Source organism: Helianthus annuus, chromosome 2 (genome assembly GCF_002127325.2).
Source record: "Helianthus annuus cultivar XRQ/B chromosome 2, HanXRQr2.0-SUNRISE, whole genome shotgun sequence".
In the NCBI taxonomy this organism is placed as follows: Eukaryota; Viridiplantae; Streptophyta; class Magnoliopsida; order Asterales; family Asteraceae; genus Helianthus; species Helianthus annuus.
The window spans coordinates 149383931-149393843 of record NC_035434.2 but is presented as its reverse complement, the minus strand read 5'-3'; positions in this window follow the sequence as shown (position 1 = coordinate 149393843).

Here is a 9913-nt window from a genome sequence, read left to right as displayed (position 1 = left end):
GGACTCTTGCTGCTTCGGGCCCCAAATGTACTTTTCTTTCTTCTTGGTCAAGGAAGTCAAGGGCGCAGCAATCCTTGAAAAATTTTCAATAAATCTCCGGTAGTATCCTGCTAACCCCAGGAAGCTACGGATTTCGGTAGGCGTCTTTGGCTCTTGCCAGTTCATGACTGCCTCTACCTTAGCGGGATCCACTTGGATACCACGCTCACTCACAACGTGTCCTAAAAACTGGACCTCTCGTAGCCAGAATTCACATTTCGAGAATTTGGCGTAGAGTTTCTCACGCTGTAGTAATTCGAGAATGCAACGGAGATGCTTCTCGTGGTCATCTTGGCTTTTAGAATAGATCAGGATATCGTCTATGAAGACTATGACGAATTTGTCCAAGTATGGCTTGCAAACGCGATTCATGAGATCCATGAACGCAGCCGGTGCATTTGTGAGCCCAAAAGGCATCACTAGGAACTCGTAATGACCATAGCGAGTCCTAAATGCAGTCTTGTGTACATCTTCATCTCTGACCCTTAGTTGGTGATAACCCGACCTTAAGTCGATCTTTGAGAAGTAGCTCGCTCCTTGCAGCTGATCGAATAGATCATCGATCCTTGGTAAAGGATATCTATTCTTTATGGTAACTTTATTCAGTTCTCTATAGTCGATGCACAACCGCATCGATCCGTCCTTCTTCTTTACAAATAGGACAGGAGCTCCCCAGGGAGATGAACTAGGTCTTATAAAACCTTTCGCCAGCAGTTCATCCAACTGGGTCCTCAGTTCTTTCTTTTCCGTCGGAGCTAATCTGTAAGGCGCTCTTGCTATCGGAGCTGCTCCAGGAATAATGTCTATTCTGAACTCCACTTGTCTATCTGGTGGCAAACCAGGTAGTTCTTCAGGAAAAACCTCGGGGTATTCAGAAATGACAGGAAGATCCTCGATCTTCGGCTTTGGTTCTTCTATTATCACTTGAGCCATGTAAATTACACAGCCTCTGTTCAAACACCTTGAAGCTTTCAGCATAGATACGTCTTCGGGCAACCCGTACTGCGTATCTCCTCGAATGGTAAGAGATTCACCACTCGGAGTCTTTAAAACTATTTGCCTCTTGCCGCAAATGATTTGAGCCTGGTTATGGGATAACCAGTCCATGCCTATCACAATGTCAAAGCCCGCAAGTTTGAAAGGAAGTAGAGATAAAGGAAAAGAATGGTTCCTAATGGACATTTCACATCCTTCTAGAACAGTAGAGACGGTTTCTATCGTGCCGTCTGCTAACTCTACTTCGTATTCCACGTCAAGGGTTTTGATTGGCATATTTAGTAGTTGGCAAAATTTCTGGTCTACAAAGGATTTATCAGCGCCAGAATCGAACAGTACTCTTGCAAATGTATTATTTACGAGAAAAGTACCTGTAAGCACATTGTCGTCCTTAACCGCTTCCTTTGCATCCAAGCGAAAAACTCTCGCATTCGACTTCTTCGTCTCTTCCGCCTTCTTGGCATATTTCGGGCAATTACTCTTTATGTGCCCCTTTTCGTTACAATTAAAGCAGGTTGCATCCTTTATCTTTTTGCACTCCACTGTCTTATGATCCTTGGACTTGCATAGCCCACAGGATGGAGTCTTTTGTTGCGACTGTGAACCAGACGCAAACCTACACTTCCCGGAGTGAGGTTTCTTGCAGACCTTGCACTGAGGCCTTCCATCAGCTTGCCCCTCCTTCCTTGCCTCCGACCCTTTCTTGCCCTCACCGTTTCCACGGTGCTTTTTCCCAGACTTTCGTGAGGTATCATCCTCACGTTTTCGCTTTTCAGCCTCCTTGCTCCTTTGTGCCCTCAGACGGACAGCATCAAGCGTAAGAGACAAGGAGAGGTCAGTAACTGACCTAAAGGTCGTTGGCCTAGAGGCCTTCACACTGGCTTTGATCGCCGGCTCTAAGCCCCTAATGAATCGGGCAATCCTTTTAGGTTCTGGTGTCACAAGATATGGCACCAGGCGTGACATAGTGTTAAAACTTGTCAGATATGCTTGACAATCCAGGTTTGTCATCGCCAGTGAGACAAAATCCGCCTCAATCTTCTCAACCTCGTGCTGAGGGCAGTAGTTTTCTTTTATGAGGGCAATAAACTCCCCCCCCCATGACATTTTGTATAAGGCAGACTTACCTGAAGCCTGCACCAGAGCTCTCCACCATGCCAGGGCCTCGCCCTTGAATGACTGGGACACAAACTTAACCACGTCCCTCTCAGCGCACCCGCTAATGTCCACAATCGTGTCCATCTCGTCTAGCCAGGTGATACAGTCAACCGCACCTTTTTCCCCTGTAAATTCACGGGGTTTACATGATACAAAGTATTTGTAGGTGCAACCCTTAGCACTGGACGCATCAGTATATTCTCTATCGCGATGAACGCTGTGCTCAGTAGACGAATGTTTGTCGTCATCTTTCTTGGGTTCAGAGGGTGGTTTGGAGTGTGTCTTTGGTTTAGAGGGTGGTTTTGACACAGTTCTGCCTTGAGACTCGGTATGTTGACGATCAATAGCTGCCTGAACAGCATTGTCAATCAGAGCCTTCAGTTGTGCGCCTGTCAAATGCACTGACGCATTGTCATAGTCATCTTCATTTGTGTGGCTGTTTTCTCCATTGGGATCCGCCATTGTAACTTGAATCTGTTACAGAAGATAACAAAATTTTTATTCAGGAGATTATCGTATAATTGTCTTTTATGACAATTTGTCAACCATGGTACAGAGACCATATTTGGTTAACTTTTTATTTCATTAAATATTAGGATTTGAATATATCCTATTTTAACTATATAAATAGTATTGGCGGCATAAAGCCTAATCATGATGATGTTTTATAATGTTAGCCGAGATTTCAGAGAATCAAAGGCATAGAGAGTTGAACCGTAGTTCTTTTATCTCTTTCTGACAGAGAGTCATAGACTACCACTGCCTTTTGTCTTTATAAGACAATTATTATGGCCCATAGGCACTACACCTCTAATGGATGTCTTAATATGGTTGGCCCGTAGGCACTACATCACTAATGGATGTTTTAATAATACTGGCCCGTAGGCACTACATCACTAATGGATGTTTTAATAATTCTGGCCCGTAGGCACTGCATCACTAATGGATGTTTTAATAATACTGGCCCGTAGGCACCGCATCACTAATGGATGTCTTTATAATACTGGCCCGTAGGCACTACATCACTAATGGATGTTTTAATAATTCTGGCCCGTAGGCACTGCATCACTAATGGATGTTTTAATAATACTGGCCCGTAGGCATTGCATCACTAATGGATGTCTTTATAATACTGATCACCTTCATTGGTAATTTAACCCACGATTTATATATCATTTAGTTGGGTTTTGAAATCCTTTAAGGATTATTGTATACGAATGACGTGCGTGATTTTAACGAATCACATCTGCCATGAATGTTAACATGCGTACAGAGGTTAACAGGGAATCAGAATCTTTTCAGTTAGGTCGTACCATCTTGACTAGATCTTAACAGACCCCAAGCTAGGTTTCACCTTTTAAGATTCTTTATTTAGGCAGATCAATATAAAAGGAATGGTTTTGATTTATTTTATATATTAAAACAAAACTCATAACATACATTCCAAAATCTCAAATACAATTACATATTGCCCTAAACGGGTCTTTTAAATAATACATACCTCCATAGAGGTTTTAAAATAAGTGACAAGTCCACGCAGGGACTAGTACAAGATAGGTGTCCATGTAAGGACTAAATATAAGTCCACGTAGGGACTGTAATATGATAAGTTGTCCACACAGGGACTTATTTTAAAGTAGAAATTACATTAGTACAACTATTAAGGGCTAATGGTCACGTTTCTTCTTTTTGCCCTTTAGTAGGTTCGCCAAGCCCTTGAGAAATCCTCGGTGGCTTTTCTTTTCTTCCTCGAACTCTCTCTCCACACGATCTAGTCGATGGAGTATTTCTTCCTGTTCAGGAGGAGAGAAACGTGGTTGTGGCGCTTGATGCGGAACTGGAGGTCTGGGAGGTATTGGATACCCATGAGCTGAGTAGTCCGGTGGTCCCATGTTTCCATGTGCTCCGTCAGGGTAGCGCGCATTATATCTAGCCGACACCACATATGGGTCGCGCTCCTAGCCGTAGTTGTATTGTGCTTGTGACGGTTCGAACGGGTTGTAAGCCGTTGGACCTGTGTAAGCTGGTATGGGTTGGTCATACCCAAATGGTGGCGAATTTCGTGCAGTTGGTGCGGAGTTCGCTTCTTGTATAGGACTTGAAGGTCCTTCTTCTTGTAGCGGCGGATAGTGGCTACTACTAGAATGTCGAGGAGTGCTGAAGTGGATACCTCCTCCTCCTCGTGTAGACATACGAGCATTTGTCCTCCTACGCCTCGGCGGATCAGGGATTACTGGTTGTGCCGGTGGCGGAGGTGGTGGCGTAACTGCCTCAAAGCGTGAATCCTCAGAGGGATCATGTGGATGTCTCGGTTGTTGAGATGTCTGTCGAGATGGTGTGTAGTACCACTCATGTCGGTCAAACATCGCTTGGAAACTGTCAGGTCCTTGATAGGGCGTTCCATGGAAGGATGACCCATCAGAAACTTCTATCGGATGCGTGGGCGTACCACGAGCTGGTTCAGTAGGATCCTCATCTTCCTCCATGGGATCTTCAGAAAAATGGTCTTGTGGACCTAGTGGAACAAAACCTGAAGGTTCCTGTATGTAGTCAGCCGGATTAAACTGACCTATGTAGTATGGAGTAGGGTCGTCATAATTCCGGGTCGATACTGAACGTTGTAGAGGTATGAAGGAAGGTTGTGGGTTGTTGGGATTATTTTCTGAGTCAGGCCCAAAGGAGTGCCGGTAGGATGGCGTCGAGCTGTGCGAAGTGGAATGCCTCGCGGGTTCGTAAAGATCTCTTCGTCGTTGTGGCTCTTCGCTCCGTGTCATCGAAGGATGTCTTGTACCAGATGGTCCAGCTTCGTTATCGTGATGTGTCACGACTTCTCCTCGGCCTCTTCGTCCCCTTCCTCTTCCTCGGAATATAACAGGTGGCATTTTCCTGCTCCAAAACTTATTAAAAATCAAATCGAAAATAAAGACAAAAAGGAGTATTAATCCGAATTTGTCCTAAGTTCTTGTCTAGACTCAAGTATGTGCAATTGTGTCACTGAGATTAAACACTATAGGATAGTGTTTAATTCACTCAATGTTGGCTCTGATACCAACCTGTCACACCCCTATTTCCACGTGTCTCACCGGTGGGCCCGGTGGGGGATTACCGTGACGATGTTGGCAACAATATAGTCAAACCACACAATTATATAATGCACAGCGGAAGCATAAGATAAATATATAAACTTCAACCTCTGATTGTAATATCAAAATGTATTACAGGGGTTGAATATATCCACAGTGGATCGTAAATAAAGATAAAGTATTGTTCCATCAGATACTGCAATCAAGCTTGCGAGACTTATCACGACGCTAGAGAGCTAATACCAGCCAATTTATGTTTAGGTACCTGCACTTAATCTTTTGGGGAAAATACGTCAGTTTACACTGGTAAATACATTCAACTGACACATTTGAAAATGTTTATTAAAAATTGATTTGAATGCACAAGGCACAAACTCTTTTATAACTTGGGATAATTATAATAAAATCTTGTGAACGTTTTACATGTTCTTTTATGCGTTCAGTAGCCCGGGTCGTGCCGGGTTAAAGATTTATAGACACACCACGTTTGCGTAAAACCGTAGTATAAAAACCAACGGCTAAGTCTTTTAAATTTAATGTCGACACTTTATACCGGGTGTACGCCTAGACCGGGATGTCGATGGTCGTGGCCATTTCGTAAAATGATGCCAAGGATATCCGGGACAACGGTCATTAAACCCCCCAAAGGCTTATAAGCAACAAAACTGTTTAAATGAGCCGATCATATTTAATCAATTAACCACCTAAGCGATGGAATTATATAATGCTCAATCAAGCGGTATTAATATACCGTAACCCAAGCCCATATAGGGGAAATAAGTCAAAAGTATTTACCTTTGCAAGTATTAATCCTTAATTTAGATCAAGTCACCGATAGCTTTTACTGGGGCTCCTAATCTGGAACGAAGGTTTTAATTAACCTCTTAGAATCCTAACGGTCCTTATATTAGCCGTAGCTTAAACCGGTTGATTCCGATATATAGATATGGTTAATTCGCACGAAAAGGCGAAAACCGAGAATGGAGTATGATTTGGACCCAACAAGTTCAGTGACTTGTTTTATATGGGTTTATAGTTCATACTCTGGATTTTGGGGTTCAAATAATATAATTTGACCCATATCGGCTATTGCACGAAAACTAGTTCCATGAGCCGTACCGTGTGCGCAAATAGGCGGAACGGTTAACCATAAGTGTCCTACGCTTATTTCCTAAGTCAATATGCCTTAAAAGTATTTTGGTATCAGTAGGATACCTTCCGTAATGCCCGTAACGAGTTTAAGTTAATATTATGCCCCGTAGGGGCTTTTCGGTCATTTTAAAGACTTTAAAAGGGCTTTTCGAGTTCTACAGGAAATCTGAGTTTCCCGAACAGCTTATAAAGCTTAAAATACTTTATTTATTATTTAAAACCAGTAGCAACTGGAATCGGGTCAAAAGACCTTGTAGAACTCCCGTTTTGGCCAAAAAGGGCATATTCGGTATTTACCGAACCGTAGCCATAACCGCAGGTTATGAGCAAGGTAAAAATTATTAAAAATCTTTAAAATTCCCAAAATATTATTTTACCACAGTGGGTAAAAGTTTTGGTGACGAAATCTTGGTTTAGATAGGCGTTATGCTAATTGCGCCGTTAATTACAAAACTTTCTTTAAATCGCGCTAATTAGCATAACTCTCATTCTAGACCTCGGATTGACGTGAAACTTTAAGGACATGCTTATAATTTAATAAGCAAGGTTTTGGTCCGTTCACGTGTCCGAAATACTCGTTTTAATTTTAAAAGGCCGTTACGGTCAACTTTTAGGCGAATGACGGAATTGCGCAAAAGACTCGGATAACTCATGAACCGACCACAGAGGTTTATACCAACATGTGACCTGGTCCTAAGGTATATTTATACCTCACTAAAACGGGTTAGAACTGAAGTCAAAGCAAAAGTCAAACTTATGCGACTTTCGGCTCCGAACCGGTTCAATATAGTAAATGATCGATTCAAACGAGCGCAAACAAGTTTATATACTTATTATCATGTTTTATGATTGTCAAAACAGGTTCCATAACATATATATTACAGATTATGCATAAATCGCTAAAATAGCTTTCTGTTGACTTTTTAACCGCACGTTTGACTCGACATTTGACATAGTTAGAGTGGTGATCAGGGGGAACCATTTTAGAGGTTTATTACCCACATAAATACCAACTCATAACCACTTTTGATTCGTCATAAGACTGAACCATTACTGATTTATTGTAAAGTCAAACCGTAGTTACGACGGTTTGGTTCTTAGCCATTTACTAAGGAAATGTGAAACCACAAAGGGTTGGATCACTTACAGAAGTTGTGTTCTTGCTTATGGAGCAGAGAAAAGGACTTGAGAGCTCTTGAAATGATCAGAGGTGTGTGTTTTGATGTTGTGAATGTTTATGTTGCATAAGGTGGCTATTTATAGCAAATGTCATGCAACTATGATCATTGCAACACTCACAATAGTCCAGAGGTGATGGGTAGGTGTCCCAGAGGTGTATGGGTCGAGTAGGGGGCACCCATGCCTCATTTATTGGAGGTTGATCGTTCACAATGCTCAAAAGTCAAGAAAACACAAAGTTTCTGCATCTGGGCGTCCAATGCGGCCCGCATGGAGGTTCCATGCGTTTACAATGCGGGCCGCCTGGGATTAAAAGATCAGACGCGTAGTTGAGGAGGCTCGCGGCCCGCCTCAACTTAACCCAATATGCAATGCGGGCCGCGTAGGGTTAAGATTTCAGAAATTTTAAATCTTTTTGCAATGATTGCAGAATCTGGCCATTAATAACGAAATCTTTCGTAATGATTTACCTGACCTTTCGGTTTTGAAGGGGTAACTTTGCGGTTTGGCCCTCGGTTATTTACCGATAGGGGCCTCGTGTTATTTTCCCGCGTTATAAAGTCCCCGATTTATTTATTAATTATATTGGAAAGCCTTAACTTTCACTGTTGACGCTTTTAACCCTTCTTCTACGAATTCGATCGTAACTTTCTCGTTTCATATCGAAACTTCACGAAATTCATATATATTATTTTAGTGAGGGTATAATACCGTTACAAAGTCTTTGGAACGTTAAAGGGTCACTCAGAGGTATTATTAAACATGTTGACACAGTTAACCCCTGTAGTTTGTAATCTCTCACTTTCTTCCGCGTTTTGTTTTTGTACGATCCATAATTTATTCGTTTGAAGGTTTAAGCATTATTTGGGGATACTATACAGTATATTTACCCTTGTTGACATTTATAACCCTCGAATTTATATACTTTCAAGGTTTGTCAAAATTAGTCCTTTATTTATTATAGATGCCACGTGTAAACAAATGACACGTGTTAACACATCATTGGACACAAAAATTCGAGGTGTTACATTTGAGGTATAGTATTGACGAAGTAGTGTTCGATCGAATATGGCACTCGATTGGTGAACATTACTGTTCGGATCATGAGATACTATGCTTCAACACTTAATCGTTTTCACAACTCGTTCGTAGTAGGGAATGCCAGCCGATCGAACAGACTGTTCGATCGAGTGACATTCAGTGGAGGACCAATTCTGAAATTTCTAGCCGATCGAGTGAGCTAGCCGATCAAGTGAGCTAGCCGATCGAACAAAACGTTCGATCGGTCGACTTGAAAGGTAAGAACACTTCAGTGTTCTCATATACTACAACGAAAACTTCAAAAGTTCAAATCCTCTAACACAAACACACCAGAGGAAGAAACAATCCACTCGAATGGTCCAGCCGATCGAGCCTACCGGCCGATCGAACAGGACTGTCCAACCGGACATACCAGTCGACCGAAAAGCCCGTTCGATCCATTTACACTTGTTTACCTTTCCGCGTTACTTATTGTTGTGCTATCGAACTATTCAGGCTAATCTTACTCTCAGCGCTCCCTTCAATCCACAATCAATCACTGTGAGTATACTCGATCCCCTTTTGCTTTTAGCACTTTTGGGTGTTACATACGTTACCTATCAAATCACAATCAAACACAAACTATTTGAACGCTGACCATTTGCATGTGCTACTTGACTAAATGATTGCTGTTTATTATGTTTACACGTGGAGTGCTATCTACCTGCCTTAGCAACATAGTACTATAGTTTGGACTCAGCACCCGTTCACACGGGGGTTGTTAAGGACAATTACTTGCATGGATTACGGTGGTAATCATGTATTGCGAACCGTCTCGGACGGTCAACCCGCAGTCGTTGGTATCGATGGTCCCATGTCGATAATTAACATGCATCGTTTTCCTCTGTGTACGTGCCTGGTTATGCGTAAATTATTCGAACTCTATATGCTATTATCAAACTTGTGTGCTCACCTTTACATTTTATGTATTGACATTATTTTAACGTATGTGACAGGTAATTAGGATGGTTATCTGCTAGGAAAGCGAGGCTTGAATAAGTTTCTAGAAGCCCCCAACAAATAGTTGTCTGCCAAGAACAAGCGTCTAAGGCATAGTTGTCTGTAGATCTTGTCCTCTGGCATTACAGCCAGAAAGTCAACAGAATAGGGGTCTAGAAGCAGATAAACAATTGCTGTAATAATATTTGAATCTGAGTTGTCGGAACGGAATTTATTTGCCTAGTTGCTTTCTATGATAACTTGTTTATTTATTTGGGATACGGTAT